The sequence below is a fragment of the Balaenoptera borealis genome (genome assembly GCF_965194805.1).
Source record: "Balaenoptera borealis genome assembly, chromosome: 15".
Lineage (NCBI taxonomy): Eukaryota > Metazoa > Chordata > Mammalia > Artiodactyla > Balaenopteridae > Balaenoptera > Balaenoptera borealis.
This window is the reverse complement of record NC_138871.1, coordinates 42,854,643-42,877,681: the sequence shown is the minus strand read 5'-3', so window position 1 is coordinate 42,877,681 and position 23,039 is coordinate 42,854,643. Positions and strand designations below refer to the sequence as shown.

General features: G+C 34.4%; 1 protein-coding gene across 3 annotated transcripts in view; it reads left to right on the top strand.

Annotated features, from left to right (window-relative positions):
- Nucleotides 1–23,039, top strand: part of VRK2 (VRK serine/threonine kinase 2) — a 90,008-nt gene that overhangs the window by 5,257 nt on the left and 61,712 nt on the right. The gene's annotated exons all lie outside the window — the stretch shown is intronic.

Below are 23,039 nucleotides of genomic sequence, written 5' to 3'. Positions count from 1 at the left end.
TCTTTCTTTTCTCTTTTTTAGATGTACGGATTATATGTGTTAATATGTATTTAAATTTAAGTGCGTGTTTAAAGTTAAATTATATGTCTATACACATATACATATATGTATGTGTACATATATGTGTATACATACTCACTACTTGTGTGGTTCCTGTTGTGAAAAAGGAATTTATTTGCTTAGGCATGTGATTTATTTGTCCCTATTTAGATACAGAAAAATCTTTGCTTCTTTCAGTCCAAGTACTGCACATATTTTTTTATTTATTTTTTTCTCAGTGAGATTTATTTTGCAACAATTTTCAAGGTTTCATATGTTATGAAATACCCTCTACTATCTGAATTTCAGAACCTGGATCCTGGAAATATAAGCAAGTGCACACGTTGGGGGAAGGACTTTAAAGAAATGTTTAGCTGTTTTGAGGAAAAGTCTCCATACTTCAGAATATATAATAAAACTGTGTGTTCCAAGTGTTGTTATTGTTCTATCAAAAGTGGCATTCATAAATCATAAAATCAGCTCTTCAGTGAGATGCCATCAGCAACAACTTCATTAAAATTAGCTTTTACTTATTTTCAAAGCTAAGCAAATCCATATGAAATTATATCATGTTTTTGCATTTTACCATGGTTCTCATCACTTCCTGTATATAAATGAAGAAGTAGGTAAATTCAGGTTTCCTTAATACCTTTGTGTCCAGCTACATTCTTTTTAAGCATCATATTTGCCAGATAATACTCTTTCAGCAGACACTTCATCAGCATTTGTTACCAAAGACTGAGAAGAAGCTAACCGCTGTGTCTACCTCATTGTGTGTGTACAGCTGTCCTTGAGCTTTGAGATCAATATCCGAGGCCTCAGTAGTCAGCAAGAAGAAAAGGGGAAGGGGCAGAAATATTTTGTATTTACTCTTGACTTGGAGAAATAATGTGCCTGTAGCATTAATAGAAACAGTAATAATAGGGAAAAGAAAAATCTAAATACAAGACAAAGTTCCTTCTTTGTATACGAAAAGAGAGGAGGGGAAAAGGGAGAATGGAAGCTGGTTTAGGGGGTGGAAAAAATTGCTGTTATTTTGGGATCAAATAAGTGAAAAAAATTTCTAAAACTTCAGGAGAGAGAACTAAGAGTTTGAATTCTACTTTAGTGCTAGGCTTAACATAGAACCAAGCAAACTAAGGGAGAATTGCACAAATAAAAGCATGGGTTTTGGTGTTAGGCAAATTTGGGTTGAATTCTGACCTGACTAAGCCTTTTGCAAACTTGAGTGACTTTCACCTGTTCATGAGTCTTTGTTTCTATTCTGTATGATAGGGGTAATAATAATAGTGATGATTAAATAAGATAAGGTTTTTAAAGAACTTGGAACTCGATAAGCAATTCAATCTAATTTATTTATTTATTTAGAATTTCCCATTCTCAGTGATAGTTGAACTCTAAATTCAGTGTCTGGTGCCGCAGGAGATTAGGTTGGTGACAAAGACATCTACTGGAGGGTTTTTCCATTTGTCCTGCCATGGACTGTGATGGATTTAACTACTAAATGTGGTAAAACTAAGAACATAAGAGAATCAGTGGAATGACATTTTACTTACCAACCTGTATCTATTTTTCCCACTAAAATTTACAGTAATAGCCATGATGACATAGTAAAAAGTTCTCATTTAAGCTGTATCTTATGTTTCAGATATGAAAGATACCGTGTTTCAGAAATTAGTCAAAAATCTAGAAAAACAGAATTACAGGTAATAAACTTCAGCCAAATTCTTCATGTACTCATGAAGTCTTCTTATATGAGTACAAATAGAAGTGATTTATCTGTTTAAGTAAGTTTTAGTTTTTTGAATTTGACCATAACCATGACAATTTAGCATCTTTGGAATATCAAGCACAGTCTAGATGTTCAACAGTTATTTGCCTGAGAGATGGAGGTAGATTGGGCTGCTTAATCCACACAAGCCAGTTGCTTTATTCTCTTCCATAATAATAGATGTTACCCTTAACTCCAGCCTATAATCTTAGAGATGTACTCTTAGTCACAAGAAAAACTGAGACAAATTAACTCTCACGATGTCATCTAAAAAAATCTATATATGCTTTATTGACAATAAATCAATAGCATTATCTTTTCTAAATAATATGTTATTATAACTAAAATTAGCTCTCTTGAAGCATTAAGATCAATCATTTATTCATGGATAAATGTTTAGACTTCAAGTGACTGCCATGCATTTTTTGGGTAATCCTCTCAGATCAGCTCAATCTTGCTCTTTAGAAACAGAAGAAATCTTTTTTTGGGGGGGGTGGTAGGTCAGGGGGAAGAGGATAGGATGACTAGGAGTTTTAGAAATTATCAAAGTTTAACTCACGTATTTTACTGATGAAGAAACAGACTTCTATTTATGAAGAAATAGAAAAGATTATTTATACATGTATGGTTTTTACTTATTGTACTTTCTAGTAAGCTGGAATGGATTGATTTTTAAGGTATGCAGAGTAGTGTTCAGAAGAGCCTAATGATATGCTAGCAACAAAATGGAGTTACTGAAACATATATTGCTTCATTATATATTGCTGTGTTAAATGTTATTTTGGCAGTGTTTTATAGAGAAGGCTTTGAGATAAGCAGTTAGTCTTATCTGACACAGTGCTTACTAGGAACCACAATTGTTACTAGGAAATTTTGCAGATGATACTGTGCGGGTGAAAAGAAGAAGGAAATAAATATGAAATAAGGATAACTTGTACTAGAAACTATAGTATATAAGATAAATTAGTTCTCAGATAAAGGTGTAAGAGGTAATAGGTGATATAATCTCAACAGAGGAAGAGATCACTTGGGATTTTGTGAGTTTCATAAACTTGATGTACTTTTCACAAGAATATTTAAAGTCCCTAGAAGTTGTATTTTAATTTTGTATGTGCTGTCCATCGGCTATTAATTTTGAGTTTTAAAAGAGTGTTCATTTACTTATCAGTTAAGAAATCTAAGTATCTGCAAAAGTTTGGATTCTTTGTATAAAAAGAGAGTGTTCTTCTAAGGCTTACTTAGCCTTTTCTTATCTCTTTCATTTTTGTAAGTGTCTGATCTTCTTTTTAACATATTTTATATTGTGGGTCTTCATTTTCAACATTTGTACTCCCAAACTCTTTTGCCTTAAGGGAAGATTTACAAACTGCTCTGTTCTTCAATGATTTATATATTATGTCTCTTCCACTGCACCTGTTACTATCTTATAACTGTTTACAGTGGTCAAGGTTTTTAAATTTGAAACCTGTTTGCTCTAGGGAAATGTCTTCTTCATGCAATGAGTTCACCTCTATTGCCACACAATAAAAAAACTCTCAGCTTTCGGGAGCTTCTGGCTTCCTTATGAAATAAGGATAGACTTTTGCTTCTGAAGTGTTTTAGGGTTTCTTTTTTTCTTTAGATATGGAAGAAGAGTAGGAAGTATGGTCCTTCTTCTACGAAACAGGAATATAAAATAAATGAAAAGAAAATTAAGAAACTCTAAAGCTCTAAATGGGAGAATTCACTAGAAATTAGCTATTTGGATGATGAAAATTTGTCCACCATCCACATTTAACAATGATTCAAAGTGTTTATGGATCTTACACTGCTTACGCAGTTTTGCAGTTAGTGCTCCTTCGGAAAGTTTGTCCCTTCTAACTCCATTATGTGAGATGAGTACGCTATGCAGTCTTCTATGTGAAAGGGTATTTTAGGAGGAAAGACACAAAACTCAGCAATTATTTCAAGAAAATTGTTGAAGATTTCCATTGTTTCTTTTAAGGAGGTGGACTTCATTTAGTCAGGTAGACTTTTCTTTAACATCTCCAATCAAGTAATACTTGAGGAAAAAGGTTCCGTAGAAAGACATCCACTGAAGGCCAGAAACATCTACAGATGCAATGTGATCTCAGGCAATGAAGCATGTGGCCCTTCATTGGCATTATATGATAACAGGAGGATCTTCTGGCAGAAGAGCTGACTTTTGCTGAGTTCTGCATGCTGCCCCTCCAAACCCATCTTTGATTGGCACCTATGCCCTATTGAAACTGGCATCACACCTTCTGAATGGGCGCAGTGCCAGCCTAGCAGATGGGTATGGGCAAAAGCATGCCAGAAACCCAGTATGTGCATCAAGTTTAAGTATCAGGGGCCCAAACTCCCATCCAGGGATATAAAAACTACAGTCTGTTGAGAGCTTTTTGTGCTTAAGGTTAAAGGACATGCCATTTCTCCTCCAGCTCCGAGGTTGATTAATTTCGAAAGTCAAACAGGAGCTCCTGTGGCTGTCAGGCAAAATTCTGTCTTTGGTGACTGAGAATTACTACTTCATGTGGGGAAGAGAAAGTATTGTATTGAAGTGTCCAATGAGAGTTAATCTCCCGCAAGTGCCTCCAGCACTTAAGCAGCATGCATTCAGTGGAGATGAATATTTCTGTTCTCCAGCAGAGCCAGGTGCATTCAAAGCCAGATCTTCAACCTGCTGCAGTAAAGGACCCTAAATTTAGAAAGGGCAGGTAAAGTTTGGAACTCCTTGGTGGCAGCTCTCACCATGAGCTGATGAGGCTTCGCAAAAGGGTATAAAGGAGATGAAGGAAAAACTAAATAAAAAACCTTCAGATTACTTCAGCCTGAAACAGACAGGTCTTTAACAAACCAAGGGAAAAAGTTTAGTCCCTTCTCCTCAATGCAGAAATTCTTCTGAATTTTATATCAATAAAAAGTTAGTTTACCAAAATGTTAGAACCAACTTAATGCATAAGTAACAAAGCTTCCTATTCTAACATTTATTTCATTGCATGTCTATCATGTATATAAACTTCACTTCTTGAATAATGGATTTTGCATAAAATTGAGTTCTAAATATCATATTCCTTATGATCGTCTCACACCAGCTACAGAACTGGGCAAAAAAAAAAAAAAAAAAGGGCATCATTCCTTGTGATCACTTTAATCATATCCCCTAAATGCTCTTAAATTTACAAGAATGCCTGTAAGACCAGCTGTGGCCAAGAGAAGCTTTTTCATAATCACCTTATAGCCATTGCTTTTTCTTTTCCACTGTGTAAACTTCATCTACGGAGCAGATTCCATGAGACCATTGTGAATACTTCAACGTATTCAAAACATATAACTGCCACAAATTAAACTACTAAAACTAAAGCTGGTGCATTGTAACTGCCAAGTAAAACTGGCACGTCCCTCTGTCAGACTGCGGGAGAGTATGCCATACAGTCCTCAGAAAACACAATTCATCCAGAAGCACTCTTGTCACTTGCTCTGATATTAAACCAGAGAAAGTGACATTAATTAAAGAAGTGACGTGAGCCAACAAAGGCAATGAAATGCTAAGCTTTGGCTCATGTGCAGACCTTCACTCTGACTTGCTCTGCTTAGGTATCGTGGCCATTTCTGAAGAGGAGTGTGGCTACTTCCCTTCTCCTCCTCCTTTCATCTTTCCATTCTGAAGCACCATTTTCAAGCAACTAAAATTTCATACCCAGGGTTGCACTAGCCAGTTGGTACATTGGTAGTCATTGCAGGATTTCCCAAAATAGTCATGTGGTGGCATGTGATGCATTTCCTGCACTTGGTTAACCGCATGAGATGAACAACAACTAGAGACAGAAGAGAGTTGGTCTTACAAAAAGGCAAGCAACAGCCTAATCGAGTAGGGTACCTAGATTCGGTAGACCGGGAGCTAGGAGAGTCTGTTGCTAGGATCGCTGGTGGAAACGAGTGGTGGCTGGTAGGCCTTATGAAAATTCTAACATGCTAACGAGCCAAGCAGGGGAGTAGCCACAGCTTTTCTCACTCTCTCTTTGTTCCTTCCTGTAGTGTGCTCTTTCTCAGTGCTTATCTTGTTTCATATGAAATTGCCATTTGTATACTGTTTACCGTCCGTCAACACTAGATTATAAACTCCTTGCAGGTATTCTCTCAGAGTGCTTAGACAAGGCCTTGCATACAATAGCTTAAAAAAAAATGATTGGTTAAATTAACTCTAAAACTAGTCTGTTCAGGAAAAATAATTTTCCCAACAATTAGGTTATCTGAGATGAAATTTTGTTCTCTATATACTATAAACATGCAGCATGTGTGTAAGGCACTGTCCTTTTAGATTTAGAGACATTGTTTTGTATACTTTGGGGAATTCGAGGGGAAAGAAGTTTCTGTTCATTCTCTTTCCAAGTATGTTTTTTAAATACAAGAAGCCATGTACTTAATCCATAGATTATAGGATTTATTGGGGAAAGTCTACTTTGCTAATGCCTAGTGCAGAGAGAGTTAAAAAAAAGAAAAGGACATTATATTAAGATTAAATAGTTTTGTGTTTAGAATGAAACAGTTCTACTGAGTAGCACTTAATTGAAGTAGACCTAACAGCAAGTATAAACTTTTGTGGAGGAAATAGATGGGGTTTAATGTTAAATGGATTGACTTATAGGCATGTAACATGCATAAGAAATCCACTTTTCAAAGGATATAAAGACAACTTTAACAGAAAATAAATTATTGGAATTTCTTTTAATCCGAGTGAATGAAAGGTTTGATTAAGAGTTTTGTACATAGAAGCTTTTGTTATAGTTTCTGGCCATGGGTGTTTTATATTTGAGATCAGGAATTTTCTATCTATGTAATTAGTCGTGAGGTTTAATGTACATTTTTCATATCAGACAGACAATGGCTTCAAAGAGACAGCAGCACTGCAAAGGAGCAAGAAAAGAAGGCCAAAGTTGACATACACAGAGGCAAAACAGTGTAGGAAAAATCAACACGTTTTGCAAAATCAATCATTGAAAATGTGTCAGTGTTCAGGAGACTGTCTTTAATTTGCAATCCAAGTGAAAAAGAGTATTTAAATATGAGAGGCAGTATTATTGAGCCCAGCATGCCTGCTACCACTTGTTTGACTAGCTCAGAATAGAACACTGAGAGGCAAGGGCTCAAAGTTAAATGAACATTTATACATTTTAAAATCAAATGAAAGATTCAGAGTATATTCATGAATTAAAATTTTTTTCAGAACCCTAAATTTAATCAGCTGGAATTACTTTTAAAGTGTCATTCTATTTAACTTTTGGGAATGATGAATTTGCCTTTTAATAGGGATGCTGTATTTTATCATGAAGATGAAACAAACTGTCTTTTGTTAATTATTCCCCAGAGACACTGGCCATTTTTCTCTCCTATGCTTAGTGTGGAGTAAAGGCAGCTTCCCGCAAATTTATATCAAGCAAGAGCAATCAGAAGCTACAACATGTGTGAAAGAGGCTCATGGAGGACATAGTGTCCATTGTAGGTGTTCTGAGTGCTACCTAATGAAGTTCTTAGAGGTAATGTTACCAAAGCCTCGCTATGGAGGCTATGAACATAGGACATAGAACAGTAAAAAGGAATGAAAGCAAGAATCTCCGGTAAAGTGTAGCAGATGAGTCATGTGTGTCTGGGGCATACTGCTAGGGATGGTTCTTGAAATCTTTTTTAGGAAATCATCACCATCATCATCATCATCATCATCATCATCATCATCATCATCATCAACTGCTGCTAAAATCTTTTACTTATTGTGTGCCATGCTCTGTGTTAAATGCTTTATATGCATTATTTCATTTAATCCTCTCAGCAGCTTGATAAGGGAGTTATTGAGGCCTAGGAATGGTAAGCAATTTGTCTCTATGCTATAGTTTTAATAATTGCCTCCATCTACATTTGAACTCAGGTCTCTTTGCTCTCCTGATTGATGTCCTTTGTCAAAGAACACTTTGAATTTATTACTAGCCAGAGAAAATAGTGGCAAATGACATGCTTGTGACATGCTCATTTCTAAAATAACAGTGAAATATCTAATTGATAGTATTGGCAGCTAATGTAAGAAATATGTTAGTGATGATGCTGATAATGGTGTCGTTTTCATTCAGATTGACAATGTGAGCTGTAGATCATCTGTGATATGTTTTAATATTAAGTTCACAAAATCTTTGAAAGATCATCTGATATTTATAGCAAATCTAATGTTAAGAACTAGAAAAAATACATACACTAAAAAATGTACTATACCTAGATCAAACTATTTTTATGAAAAAAAAGTGAGACTAGTCAACAGTGTATACAAACTGATGATAAAGATTTGGTACGTTTTTCTGCTTTTTAAAAAATGAGTAAATTTGTTTAGTTTATAGGGATTTTATGCATTTGTTTTAAGGCTAATAACCAACAGGAAGCTCAAAAGAAGCCTCTAAATCCCTATGATACAATTTTAATAAGCATCATGTAAAAATATTTTTACAGATATTGAATTATTTTTGACCATGTCTCTTTTCATTGGATAATAATTTTTTAATTAATTAATTAATTAATTATTTGGCTGCATTGGGTCTTCGTTGCTGCACGGGGTTTCTCTAGTCGTGGTGAGCGGGGCCTATTCTGTTCCGGTGCACGGGCTTCTCATTGCAGTGGCTTCTCTTTGTTGCGGAGCATGGGCTCTAGATGTGCGGGCTTCAGTAGTTGTGGCACGCAGGTTCAGTAGTTGTGGCTCACGGGCTCTAGAGTGCAGGCTCAGTAGCTGTGGTGCACGAGCTTAATTGCTCTGCGGCATGTGGGATCTTCCCGGACCAGGGTTCGAACCCATGTCTCCTGCACTGGCAGGCGGATTCTTAACCCCTGCGCCACCAGTGAAGTCCTGTATAATGATTTAAAGATACACTATTTAGAAAACTAGGTCTTTTAAGAGTAAAATAAACAAAAATAAATACTTGGGTAAGTGAAATCTTGATAAAGAATATGTTTCTTTATAGAATTTGTTCAGATACCAAAATATTTTATATATAACAGAAGTATAGTTTTTGAAAAAGTATTCAGTTTTGCCAAGATATTATTACAAAATAGTAATTTATTATGCACCTATAGATGATTTTATGAAAAAAATTATAACATTTCATGAAGAGGCAAATCTTTAAGTGTTTTTAATGGAGATATTTATTAGATATTGCAAAGCTAGTTTTTATGCTATGATACTTTTTTCTTGGGAGTATATACATAGCAAGGAAAAGAATGAACAAAATATATTACATTAGAATACATGTTATTGAGCGCTTATGGTGATATACAGTTATTAATTTCAGTTTCTGGAGAATGTGAAGAAAAATGCTGTTCATTATACTTGATCTTGTTTCTATTAAAAGATCATGTGTTACAATTCTAACATATATCTCCAGTGTCATATGTGAGTATTACATTTGGGCCTGAAGTATTAGTTATGTAAACCTTCTGTCTTATAAAGTGTTAAGAGGGTGGTAGAAGGAAAAGTAGTAAAACCCACTAAAAAATCTCCACACAGTACACTTCAAGACAAATGAAAAGAAAGCAAAACAAAGTTGCGTACCTAATATACCATTGTTGCTGTGTGACGGAAAGGGGAAGAAAAAAATTGTAAGACTTCTATAATATCAGAATTTCTACTTCAGCAGAAAGCTTTTGACCAAGTATGAATGTTCTGAAATTAACTAGTTTAATGTAAATGGAATGCACTATGGAATCTGTCTTAAAAATAAGAGGTTTTTATTTGGGGAAGGACTTTTAAGTTCTTTCTGACCCTGAAAATCTGTGAGATCCTGAAAGATGGTGAGAGATATTGAAACATGGATAGAGGCTTTAAGGAAATAATTGACCCAGCTGAGCAAATAATTAGCTATACTATTAATGAGCAAGCAAAATAAATCTAAGGCACAGAAAAATGATGTGAAGAGAACATCAAGAAGAAAAAGTAATGGTTCTGTTATCTTTTTATGTAGTATATTTTTGGATAATAACATTACATGAAAAGGTAAAGACTTTCAAAACAGAGACCATAATGAAAGATATAAGAAAGATTTCCCTTATTTGAAACCTAATTTCAGCATGAATATTAGAAAGTGTTTCAGAAAGTGAGGGTGGAGCCAAAGTTCTTACATAGTGGCTTTTTAAACTTGAAATGCAGAATGTATAATATCATTTCAGGGAGGGAGTTCAGGAACTGCTTCAGCCCTTAATTCATAGACTAACAATAGAATAACTTCATAATAGCTAAGAGAAATATGGCTATCATTCCAGTACACTATCTGGCCAAACTGAATGCCTCTTAAGAAAGAAGGAAACATTTGAGGACTTAGGAAATCTGAAATCATTTTATAACAGATTACCACAAAGATAAAGTAGACTTGAAAGTATATAAGTGAAAAAGACTTCCAAGAAATAAATGAATTACAAAAAGATTTGACAACACAAAGTAAAAAGTTTAGTAAAAACTGGACTTATGAATATAATTTTATAATGCAATTCACATTTCTAAAGTAGATTAAAGAACTGTGGTTAGGAAATATAGGGTTAAGAGTTAAACAGAAATATTGGTACATATCAACTCTTCAAGCAAGCTTGAAATGTTTAGTTAATAATAATAATGAAAACATCTGAATTAGAGTATATCAGCGTGAAGAGTGTTTAAGAACTAGATAAATGGATTGAAAGGTAGTCTATTATAAGATAACATATGTAATATGTACCACAACCAGTAAGTAATTGGTGAAGGAGAGCAAAAAAGAATAACAGTAATATAAATTTACAGAGTGTTGTATTATAATACAATTGCCAGTTACTACATTAGATAAAAACTGTCCGAAATCCCCTATTAAAGAATGTCATTGGCAAAAACCCCTTAATCACTTGCCAAAAGAGAAATACCTAATACAATAAAATATAAAGACACTAAAAGATCAAGTTTTTTCATGCACATGTAAGCAAAGAGTAAGATAAGCATTTTTTAACTTGTTTTATATTCCGTAGTAAAAATTATTAAGAGAACTAAACAAGGACATTATGTAATGGCAAAAGGTTAATAAAGCCAAGTGAAAATGTAATCATAGAATTTAATATGACCAGAATGCTACTGTTTGTTTTTCTTAGAGAAGAAAGAAAATCTAGCAGGTGTTCAATAAGAACATGTTACAAATATAACTAGAGGTATTATAAACAGTCAGGAAATGACAAATCAGTCACCAGTAGGTCTTCACACTGGTGTTTATGGCACCCAGGTATACAGGTGAAAGGAGTAAGGGCTGTGGTCACTCCACCCATGTTTCAACCTGAGCATTTCTGCTTTGATCTGTTCTGTGTATCAGGCTGCCAAGAAACATCCCATTACTAAAAGAGTTGAAGATAACTGATTATGCTACAATAATTAATAAGCTCCAAAGTTGAATATGCAAATAATAAGAAATGATTTATATTTGGAGGGGACTTAATAGCATTATAGAGAATAAGATCTTTCTTCCCCAACTGTACAAGAACTCATTTTAAAAATTGTGCGTGGTGATTTATTAGTAGTAAATATAAAGAAAAATCAGAATTTTTGTATGTCATAGTCTTGGAACCCAAGGGTGGAAATAAATACCAATATTGTCTTGCTTGTTTTGTTTTTATGACCTGCATTCTATCTCGAGTTTCTATGTATTCAAATAGTGTTTAAGTTCACTTCCCCCTTGAAGCCTACTGTTTTTCTTTTTGCACTTTCTGCCAAAGTTGTATATTGTGTGTTTATTTTCAATAATATTTTTGCCTCTCTTTTGTCAGAGACAAAATTTTGGAGAATTGACATTTTTAATGTTGAGTCTTCAATCCGCAAATAGAGTATCTCTCTCCATTTCTTTAGGTCTTTGATTTCTTTCATCAGCATTTTGCCTTTTGTCATATTGGTCCTATACATGTACTTTTTTAGGTATATATGTAAGTTTTTCTCTTTTTCTTTTTAAATTTTTGATGCTGTTAAAAATGGTATTGCTTTTGTAATTTTGGTTTCCAATTGTACATTATTAGTATATAAAAATACAGTTGATTTTTGCTTCTTGACTGTACGTCCCATTGTCTTGGTAAACTTACTTATTAGTCCTAGGATTTTATTTTTTTCAGATTCTTTGGAATTTTCTATATAGATAATCTTGTCATCTGCAAGTAGGGATCACTCTGTTTCTTCCTTTAGAATCTGTGTACTTTTTATTTGTTTCCTGACTCCTTGCACTGGCTAGGACTTCCAGCACTTTATTGAGTAGGAATGGTGAGAGTGGACGTCCTTGACTGTTCCCAGTTTAAGGGAGAAAGCATTCAGCCTCTCATCACTTAGTATAATGTTAGCTATAGGTTGTTTGTAGTATTCTTTTTCAAATTGAGGAAGCTCTCCTTACTATACTGAGAGTTTTTATCCTGAATGGGTATCGAATTTTGTCAAATACTTTTTCTGCATCAATTGATAGGATCATTTGGTTTTTCTTTTTTAGTTTCTTAATATGGTGGATGACATTGATTTCTTTTTTTTTTCTTTTGCATCAACATTATGAGGGGAGGATATTGGTCTATAGTTTTCTTTTTCTTGCTTTCTTATTTTTCCCCCCTACCGTCTTGTCTGGTTTTGCTGTTTTTCAGGTTGGATACATTTTTATTGATCCATCCTAAAGTTCAGTGACTCTTTCATGTGTCATCTCCATAATCATATTGAGCCCAATCATGAGTTAAAAAAATTTTTTTTTGGTCATTGTATTTTTCATTTCCAAAAGTGTCATTTAATTTTTTCTTTGTATATGCTATGTCTTTGATGCATTGGCCTGTCTTTCCATTTGTTCCAAAAGTGTTTGCCTTTATTTGCTGGAACATTTTTATAATAGTTGCTTTGAAGTCTTTATCAGATAGTTCCAAAATCTATAATTTTGGCATTGATGTCTTGAATTAGTGTGGTGATTTTGTTACAATTTATTAACTAAAGTCCATAGTTTACATTAGGGTTCACTTATATAGTACAGTTTTATGGGTTTTGACCAATGCATGATGTCATATATCCACCATTATAGTATCATACAGAGTAGTTTCACTGCCCTAAGTTTCTCCTGTGTACCACCTATTTATCCCTCTGCCCCCTGTTTCAGAATGGCATACGGTTGGAATCATACATTATGGAGTCATTTCAAACAGGCTTTTGCTTCCTTTGGGTATACCCAGAAGTGGAATTGCTAGATCACATGGTAGTTCTAGTTTTAATTTCCTGAAGAACCTACATATTGTTTTCCATAGTGGTTATACCAGTTTATATTCCTACCAATAGTGTACAAAGCGTTTCCTTTTCTCCACATCCTCACCAGCATTTGTTACTTCTTGTCTATTTGATAATAGCCCTGCTAACAGGTGTGAGGTAATATTCACTGTGGTTTAATTTGCATTTCCCTGATGATTGGTGATGGTGAGCAATGTTTCATGCACCTGTTGGCCATTTGAATGTCTTCTTTGGAAAAAATCTATAAGAGCCTTTGCCCATTTTAAAATTCGGTTATTTATTTTTTTTGCTATTGAGTTGTATGATCTTAGTAAGTATATTTTGATATTGGATATGTGGTTTGCAAATATTTTCTGTCATTCCATAGGTTGTCTTCTCATTTTGTTGATGGTTTCCTTTGCTGTGACGAAATTTTTAGTTTTTTAGTTAGTCTCACTTATGTAGTTTTGCTTTTATTGCCTTTGTTTTTGGTCTTAAATCCAAAACAGTCATTACCAAGACAAATATGAAGGAGCCGACCCCCTGTGTTTTCTTCTGGATCTTTTATGGTTTTAGGTCTTACACTCAAGTCTTTAAATCCATTCTGAGTTGATTTTTGTGTACAGTATAACATAAGGGTCCAGTTTAATTCTTTTGCATGTGCTATCTAGTGTTCCCAGCACCATTTATTGAAGAGCCTGTCCTTTCTACATTGTATATTCTTGACTCCTTTGTCAAAAATTAATTGACCATGAATTATTTCTGGACTCTCTATTCTGTACCATTGATTTACACCTCTGTTTTTATGCCAACACCATACTGTTTTGATTATTACAGCTTTGTAATACAGTTTGAAATCAGAGAGTGTGACGCCTCCATCTTTGTTCTTCTTGCTCAGTATACTTTGCCTATTCAGAGTCTTTTGTGGTTCCATACAAATTTTAGGATTTTTAAGAAATTTCTGTGAAAAATGCCACTGGAATTTTGGTAAGGATTACATTGAATCTATAGATTGCTTTGGGTAGTCTGAATGTTTTAACACTGTTGATTCTTCTGATCCATGAGCACATAATATCTTCCCATTTATTGTGTCCTCTGCATTTCTTTCATCAATGTTTTCAGGTCCCTGGTGTACAGATCTTTCTCATCCTTGGTTAAATTTATTCCTAAGTAATGGATTCTTTTTGATGGTACTCTAAGTGGGATTGTTTTCTGAATTTTTTTTTCTGATACCTCATCGTTAGTGTATGGAAACACAGTTGATTCTTGTATATTGATTTTGTATCCTGGAGTCTTAAGGATTTTCTCTATAGAATGTCATCTACAAACAGAGATAATTTTACATTCTTTCTTCCCAATTCAGATGCCTTTTATTTCTTTTTATTGCCTGATTTCTCTGGCTAGGACTTCCAGTACTATGTTGAATAAAAGTGGCTAGAGTGGGCATCCTTGTCTTGTTCCTGATCTTAAAGGAAAAGCTTTCAGCTTTTCACTTTTGGGTGTGATGTTGGATGTGGGCTTCTCATAATTAGCTTTTATTATGTTGAGATATGTTCCTTCTATACCCAGTTTTTGAGAGTTTTTTGATCATGACAGCATTTTGAATTTTGTCAAATGCTTTTTCTGCATCTATTGAGGTGATCATATGATTTTCATCCTTCATTTTGTTAATGTAGTTTATCACGTTAATTGATTTGCATATATTGAACCATCTTTGCATCCCAAAATAAATCCCACTTGATCGTGGTGTATGATCCTTTAATGTACTGTTGAATTCAATTTGCTAATTATTTGTTGAGTGTTTTTGCATGTATCTTCATCAGGGATATTGGTCTGTAATTTTCTTTTCTCGTAGTGTCTTTGTCTGACTTGATCTTTTCAATTGTCTGTCTAGTCTCTATTTATTTCCATTCTGATCTTTATTTCCTTTTTCTACTAATTTTGAGCTTCCTTTTTTCTTTTTCTAGTTCCTTGATATGTAAAGTTAGAATATATATTGGATTTTTCTTTTTTCTTAGTGTAGATGTTTATTGTTATAAAATTCCTTCTTAAAACTGTTTTTGCTGTAACCCATAAGTAGTGATATGTTGTGTTTCCATTTTCGTTTGTCTCAAGTTATTTCTTGATTTTTAAAAATTTCTTCTTTGAGCCATTGGTTGTTCAGGAGTGTATTGTTCAATCTCCACATATTTGTGCATTTTCCAGGTTTTCTCTTGTAATCGATATCTAGTTTTGTACCATTGTGGTCAGAAAAGATACTTGATATGATTTCAGTTTCTTAAATTTGTTAGGACTTGCTTTGTCACCTAGCATGATCTATCCTAAAAAACGTTCCATGTGTGCTTGAGAAGAATGTATTCTGCTGCTTTTGATGGACTGTTCTGTATATATCTATTAGGTCCCTCTTATGTAACGTGTAGTTTACATCCATTATTTCCTCACTGATTTTCTATCTGGATAATCTGTCCATTGTTGAAAGCAGTGTATTGAAGCCCTGTACTATTATTGTATTGCAGACTATTTCCCCCTTCCGATCTATTAATATTTGCTTTATATATTTAGGTGCACCTATCTTGGGTACATAGATATTTACAATTGTCATATCCTCTTGATGAACAGATCCCTTTATCATTATGTAATGATCCTCATTGTCTTTTATTTATCTTTTTAAATTAATTTTTATTGGAGTATAGTTGCTTTACAATGTTGCATTAGTTTCTACTGAACAGCAAAATGAATCAGCTATACGTATACATATATCCCCTCTTTTTTGGATTTCCTTCACATTTAGGTCACCACAGAACATTGAGTAGAGTTCCCTGGGCTATACAGTAGGTTCTCATTAGTTATCTATTTTACACATAATATCAATAGTGTATATATGTCAATCCCAATCTCCCAATTCCTTCCACACCCTCCCTTTCCCCCTTGGTATCCATACATTTGTTTTCCATATGTCTGTGTCTCTATTTCTGCTTTGCAAATAAGATCATCTATACCATTTTTCTAGATTCCAAATATATGCATTAATATACGATATTTTTCTCTTTCTGACTTACTTCATTCTGTATGATAATCTCTAGGTCCATCCACCTCATTACAAATAACTCAATTTTGTTCCTTTTTATGGCTGAGTAATATTCCATTGTATATATGTGCCACATCTTCTTTATCCATTCATCTGTCGATGGACACTTAGGTTGCTTCCATGTCCTGGCTATTGTAAATAGTGCTGCAATGAACATTGGGGTGCATGTGTCTTTTTGAATTATGGTTTTCACTGGATATATGCCCAGTAGTGGGATTGCTGGGTCATATGTCTCTTGTTACAGTTTTTGGTTTAAAGTATATTTTGTCTGAGATAAGTGTAGCTTCCCCTACTTTCTTTTGGTTTTCATTTGCATAGGACATCTTTTTCCGTCCCTTCACTTTCAATCTTGTGTGTCTTTGAAGCAGAAACCAATCTCTTTTAGATGTCATATAGTTGGGTCTTATTCTTTTTATCCATTTAACCACCCTGTCTTTTGGCAAATTCAGTCTATTTACATTTAAAGTAATTGTTGATAGGTGTGAACATACTGTTGCCATTTTGGTAATTGTTTTCTGGTTGATTTGTAGTTCCTTTGTTCCTTTCTTTTTCTCTTGCTCTCCTCCTTTGTGATTTGATGATTTTTTCATAATGATGTGCATTGATTTCTTTATCACTTGTTTATCTAAAGTTTTTGTTTTTGGAGTTACCATAAAGCTTACATGAAGCATCTTATGCTTGTAACAGGCTGTTTTAAGCTGATAACTTAACTTTGAGCACCTAAAAAGCTCTACATTTTTCTGCTCCCCCTCCACACATTTTATGTTTTTGTTGTCAAAATTTACATGTTTTTGTCTCATGTATTCATTAACAAATTATAATAGTTATAGATTTTTCTAATACTTTTGTCTTTTAACCTTTATACTAGAGTTGTAAATGATTTACCTGCTATAATATTAGCATATTCTGAATTTAACTGTATTTGCCAGCTAGTTTTATACTTTTATATATTTTCATTTTAATAATTGGCATCCTTTTGTTTCAGCTTAAGGACTCCCTCACTTAGCTAGTTTCTGAATCTCTTTAAGAGGGAGTTGCTCTGTTTGTGGCTGTATATTCTGTGGAGGGAAGTGCAGGAGCCTACTATGTCACCATTTTGGGTACTCCTCAGTTTTCTTAAAATGAAAATTTTAATGATATTAATTTCTTTCTAGATGCTACTTTCATTCATTAAATTATTCATCAAAATTTTAAGGAATGCCCACTAGGCCTTATAATAGGTGCTTGGGATACATCTAAATAAAACAAAATATTCTGTCTTTGTGAGGCTTACAGTCTATCAGAGAAAACAAGCAGTAAATTTGCACTTTAACTACATCCTAACTAGATTCATTATAATATTTTCAATATTATATAGTCCTGTGTATTTTCTAATTTTCATTGTGATTTCTTCTTTGGCCTAGGGACCAGGCATTGTGGTCACAGAATGTAGCCTTAATAATCCTTGCTCTTTGATATTTGATGAAACCTGCTTTCTCGGTAAAAATATGGGCAGTTAAAAAAGTGTTTTATGTTGGGTTAAAACGAAAATATATTCTTCTGTTGTTTTTTATGTGGCCTTTAGATAAACACTGTTAATTCTATTGTTTTAATTTGTTTTTGCTTATATATTATGGAATTGTATTAAAATCTTCCATGATCTTTTTCACTCGGTCAGTTTTTTTCTTGGAATTCTGCTTGTTTTGGACATATATTATGAAGGCACATTATCAGATGCTTTCAAGTTCATAATTTTTGTCTTTCTGTTGAATCGTTCCTTTTATGATTTGGGTGGACTAACTCTATGTCTAATAATTCTTCTTTCCTGAGACTTACATACTTTTGAAAATATATATTCCAGCTTTCTTTCAGCTAATTTTGGCTAATTAGTTTATTTTTTATCTTTTTATTTTGTTTCTCTACACCACTAGGTTTTAGTATACATTTATTTATTTATTTTTTAACAACCTTACAGTTTCTGTCCTTAGAGGGTGTGCTTAGTCCATTCAAATTTATTATGATTACTTGCATATTTTTTCAAATCTAAGATGTTATTGGTCATAGCATACATCATTATTTTGTATATGTATGTTAAGTATCCATTAGATGCTTAAAAATTCATAATTCTCTTCCTCTTGAATTGTTTGTTCTTTTTGTGTTTATGTAAGACCTGCTTTATATGTAATACCTAATACTGCCCATTAAACTATGACACAATACCTTTAAAATAATCTTACATATGGAACACAGTTGTTGCAGTCTGTGTAAGTCTTTGGTTGCCAGTGTCAGAAATTCAAATGAATTTAAGCAAAAGGGGGATTTATTAACTCTTGTAAGTGAGAAGTACAGGGCTTTTCTGGCTTTAGGTATGGGTAGCTCTAGGGCTTATGCAATGTCACTAGGACTCTTTCTCCCTGCCTACTTTCCTCAGTTTTGGATTTTATTTTCAGGCTTTATTTTCCATTTACCGAAGGAAAGTGATCACTGCTATTTCTAGAATTTTGGTGTCCTTAAAGCTTATGGTCTATCTTGTGTTATGCAGCATTTTAATGTCAAATGCTACGGAAGACTTTTATACCTAGTTGGGGCACTTTGCTTTTTCTGAACTGGTTATGGTGGCCTGTGGGCTTGTACATTCCAAAGCACCACGCTTGGTCATGTGCTCAACTCTGGAATGTAAGGGAGGATACACTGTGATAGGCAGCCCTACTAGGTCTACATGGATAGTGGGAGGTTTGGTTCCTCAAAGGAACAACCAGATGAGGTTACCAATGAATAGAAAAGAGATGGTAGAAAGGCAAATATCATATAAATGTACAATGCATTCCTTATCAGGTCATCAGACCTCTCATCAGAAATTTAAATGAGGATGTGAGACTGCTATACTTTCAACACTATCAGTCTATGATTGATCATTCTTCTCAACTTCCAATAGATCAGTCAGCTGTAACCTACCAGACTAGATCCCTTTCCCTCCATGGTCAAGTCCTATCAGTTTCACTTTCTGAAATTTCTGGAATCTGCTCATCCTTTTAATCTGCCATTGATACTCTAATCCAGTCTATAGTCCTCTCTTCTCTAATCTATCAATATTAAATCCTTACTAATCTATCTATATCTACTCTGGTTCCCTTTCAGTCTTTTCTCCACCTTGTAGTGTAGTGATCTGTTCAAGATGTAAATCTCATTATGTGTTTCCTGTTCCTCAACTATACCTCAAACATTTAAAATCTTTCATGGAGAGAAATTCTTAGCTAGATTTGCATCTGGCCCTTCATCACCTCTTCAGCTATTTTTGCACAAGCATTCCTTTTTATATAATTAAAGTGTACATTCTCATCATACTGTCCACCTCTCCTTTTAACACTTGTGATGATTACAGTTTTACACCCCATATGAGTATTTGATGAATGTCTGATTTCTCCACTAGACTATGAAAGCGGATACCTTGTCTTTATCTGTTTTCTGTCATTATTTAATTTCACTACCTAGAATGTGAAAGATTCTATTTATTTATAGTAGGAAAAAAATATTTATTTAATTAATTAACTGATCGATTGCTGTAAAGAGACCTCCATGGTCACTAGGACAATTTATTTGTTCAACATCCATCTCCAAGAGCTTTCTGGTCAATTGATTTTGGATTTAGGCTCTCTAATATAATCTGACTTGGAAGTTTATAGAGAATATTTTGTAGCTATCAAATGACAAGGGTGGGGATGTTTCAAGTATATGTCAGCACATTATTATGTTCATGTGAAATCATATGAAAGGAAGATTCAGATTATAAAGCGGTAAAGATACACTGATTGAAATCAGCAAGGAGTAGAACATTGGACTGGTTGGATATCTTTTTTCCCCACTTGCAACATAATAAGTTACTTATCTAATTGAAACCCTCATTTTCCTTTTGTGCTTTTCTGTTTCTTACATTCTGTTAGGTTTAAAGATGTATTTGCTGTTTTGGCCACTTGCTTTGAGAAAAGATGCAGGGAGTTTCTACCACCTTCTACCTCAGGAAGCAAAGACCATTGCCTAGAGTCAATATTGTACTGAGTGGACCAGGGTTAGGGCAGGACTGTTTCTCTCCAGCCTTGGGTACCATAGTGGTAAAAATAGTTTGCCATGGGGTGAGAGGACAGGCTTTTCTCATCATTTCTTCTATGCTAGGACTGGACCCCTTCTTCTTTTTATACTTTCTTTAGTTTTTTCCTTCCTAGATATGGATAATCCAGTCCCCCTGCGGTTCCCTTGGGACTGCTGCGTGGGTGAAAATGAAGTGACTATATGAATAAAGAGGAAAAGAAAATTTTAATTAATATAAATAAGTTACTTTCTTTGTTACTGTAAAGAGGTCTGGGTTCACAGTTTATATCTAATATCAACCAAAATTGAAGTATCAGTAATTTCTTTAACTGACTAATAGCATTGCTAACATCAAAGTTTTTGGAGATTGCTTAAGAAAATTGTGCATGAGTTGGCTTAGCTGTGAAGTAGAATTTATATAGTTTAGTAAATTTATAACATACTTTTTACATCTATTAAGTGAATTAATAGAGAAAAGACAAGTTGATAGAGTTAGGAACGAAGGAAAAATGTTAGGAGTAGTAATGAGAGGACATAGCGTTTTGGTAAATACACTGAAAATATACTTGAAGAATTTGATCATAATCTAACTGACAGTTTTCAATACTAGTTTGACCTTTTTTCCCTTCACTTTCCTTTTTAAAAAAAAAATTTTTTTATTGGAGTATAGTTGCCTTACAATGTTGTGTTAGTTTCTGCTGTACAGTGAAGTGAATCAGCTATATGTATACATATATCCCCTCTTTTTTGGATTTCCTTCCCATTTTGGTCACCACAGAGCACTGAGTAGAGTTCCCTGTGCTATATAGCAGGTTCTCATTAGTTATCTATTTTATACCCAGTAGTGTATATATGTCAATTAAAATCTTCCAGTTCATCCCACCTCCCCCTTTCCCCCTTGGTGACCATAGGTTTGTTCTCTTGCTCTGTATCTCTATTTCTGCTTTGCAAATAGGTTCATCTGTACCATTTTTCTAGATTCCACACATATGCATTAATATATATTTGTTTTTCTCTTTCTGACTTACTTCACTCTGTATGACAGTCTCTAGGTCCATCCACGTCTCTACAAATGACCCAATTTTTTTCCTTTTTATGGCTGATAGTCCACTGTATATATCTTTTTTATCCAGTCATCTGTCGATGGGCATTTAGGATGCTTCCATGTCCTGGCTATTGTAAATAGTGCTGCAGTGAACATTGGAGTGCATGTGTCTTTTTGAATTATGGTTTTCTCTGGGTATATGCCCAGTAGTGGGATTGCTGGGTCATCTGGTAGTTCTGTCTTTAGTTTTTTAAGCAACCTCCATAGTGTTCTCCATAGTGGCTGTGTCAATTTACATTCCCACCAACAGTGCAAGAGAGTTCCCTTTTCTCCAGACCCTTTCCAGCATTTATTGTTTGTAGATTTTTTTTTTAAAGATTGATTGATTGATTGATTGATTGATTGCTATGTTGGTCTTCGTTTCTGTGCTAGGGCTTTCTCTAGTTGCGGCAAGCGGGGGCCACTCTTCATCGCGGTGTGCGGGCCTCTCACTATTGTGGCCTCTCTTGTTGCGGAGCACAGGCTCCAGATGCGCAGGCTCAGTAGTTGTGGCTCATGGGCCTAGTTGCTCCACAGCATGTGGGATCTTCCCAGACCAGGGCTCGAACCCATGTCCCCTGCATTAGCAGGCAGATTCTCAACCACTGTGCCACCAGGAAAGCCCCGTTTGTAGATTTTTTGATGATGGCCATTCTAACCAGTGTGAAGTGATACCTTATTGTAGTTTTGATTTATATTTCTCTAATAATTAGTGATGTTGGGCATCTTTTCATGTGTTTGTTGGCCATCTGTATGTTTTCTTTGGAGAAATGTCTGTTTAGGTCTTCCATCCATTTTTTGATTGGGTTTTTTGTTTTTTTGATATCGAACTGCATGAGTTGTTTGTATATTTTGGAGATTAATCCCTTCTCAGTTGCTTCGTTTGCAAATATTTTCTCCCATTGTGAGGGTTGTCTTTTTGTCTTGTTTATGGTTTCCTTTGCTGTGCAAAAGCTTTTAAGTTTCATTAGGTCCCATTTGTTTATTTTTGTTTTTATTTTCATTGCTGTAGGAGGTGCGTCAAAAAAGATCCTGCTGTGATTTGTCATAGAGTGTTCTTATGTTTACCTCTAAGAGTTTTATAGTGTCCATTCTTTCATTTAGGTCTCTAATTCATTTTGAGTTTATTTTTGCGTATTGTGTTGATTTCATTCTTTTACATGTAGCTGTCCAGTTTTCCCAGCATCACTTATTGAAGAGACTGTCTTTTCTCCATTGTATATCCTTGTCTCCTTTGTCATAGATTAGCTGACCATAGGTGCATGGGTTTATCTCCAGGCTTTCTATTCTGTTCCACTGATCTGTATTTCTGCCTTTGTGCCAGTACCATACTGTCTTGATTACTGTAGCTTTGTAGTATAGTCTGAAGTCAGGGAGTCTGATTCCTCCAGCTCCGTTTTTCTTTCTCAAGATTGCTTTGGCTATACGGGGTCTCCTGTGTTTCCATACAAGTTGTAAAATTTTTTGTTTTAATTCTGTGAAAAATGCCATTGGTAATTTGATAGGGATTGCATTGAATCTGTAGATTGCTTTGGGTAGTATAGTCATTTTCACAATATTGATTCCTCCAATCCAAGAACATGGTATATCTCTCCATCTGTTTATGTCATCTTTGATTTCTTTCATCATTGTCTTATAGTTTTCTGAGTACAGGTCTTTTACCACCTTATGTAGGTTTATTCCTAGGTATTTTATTCTTTTTGTTGCTATGGTAAATGGGAGTGTTTCCTTAATTTCT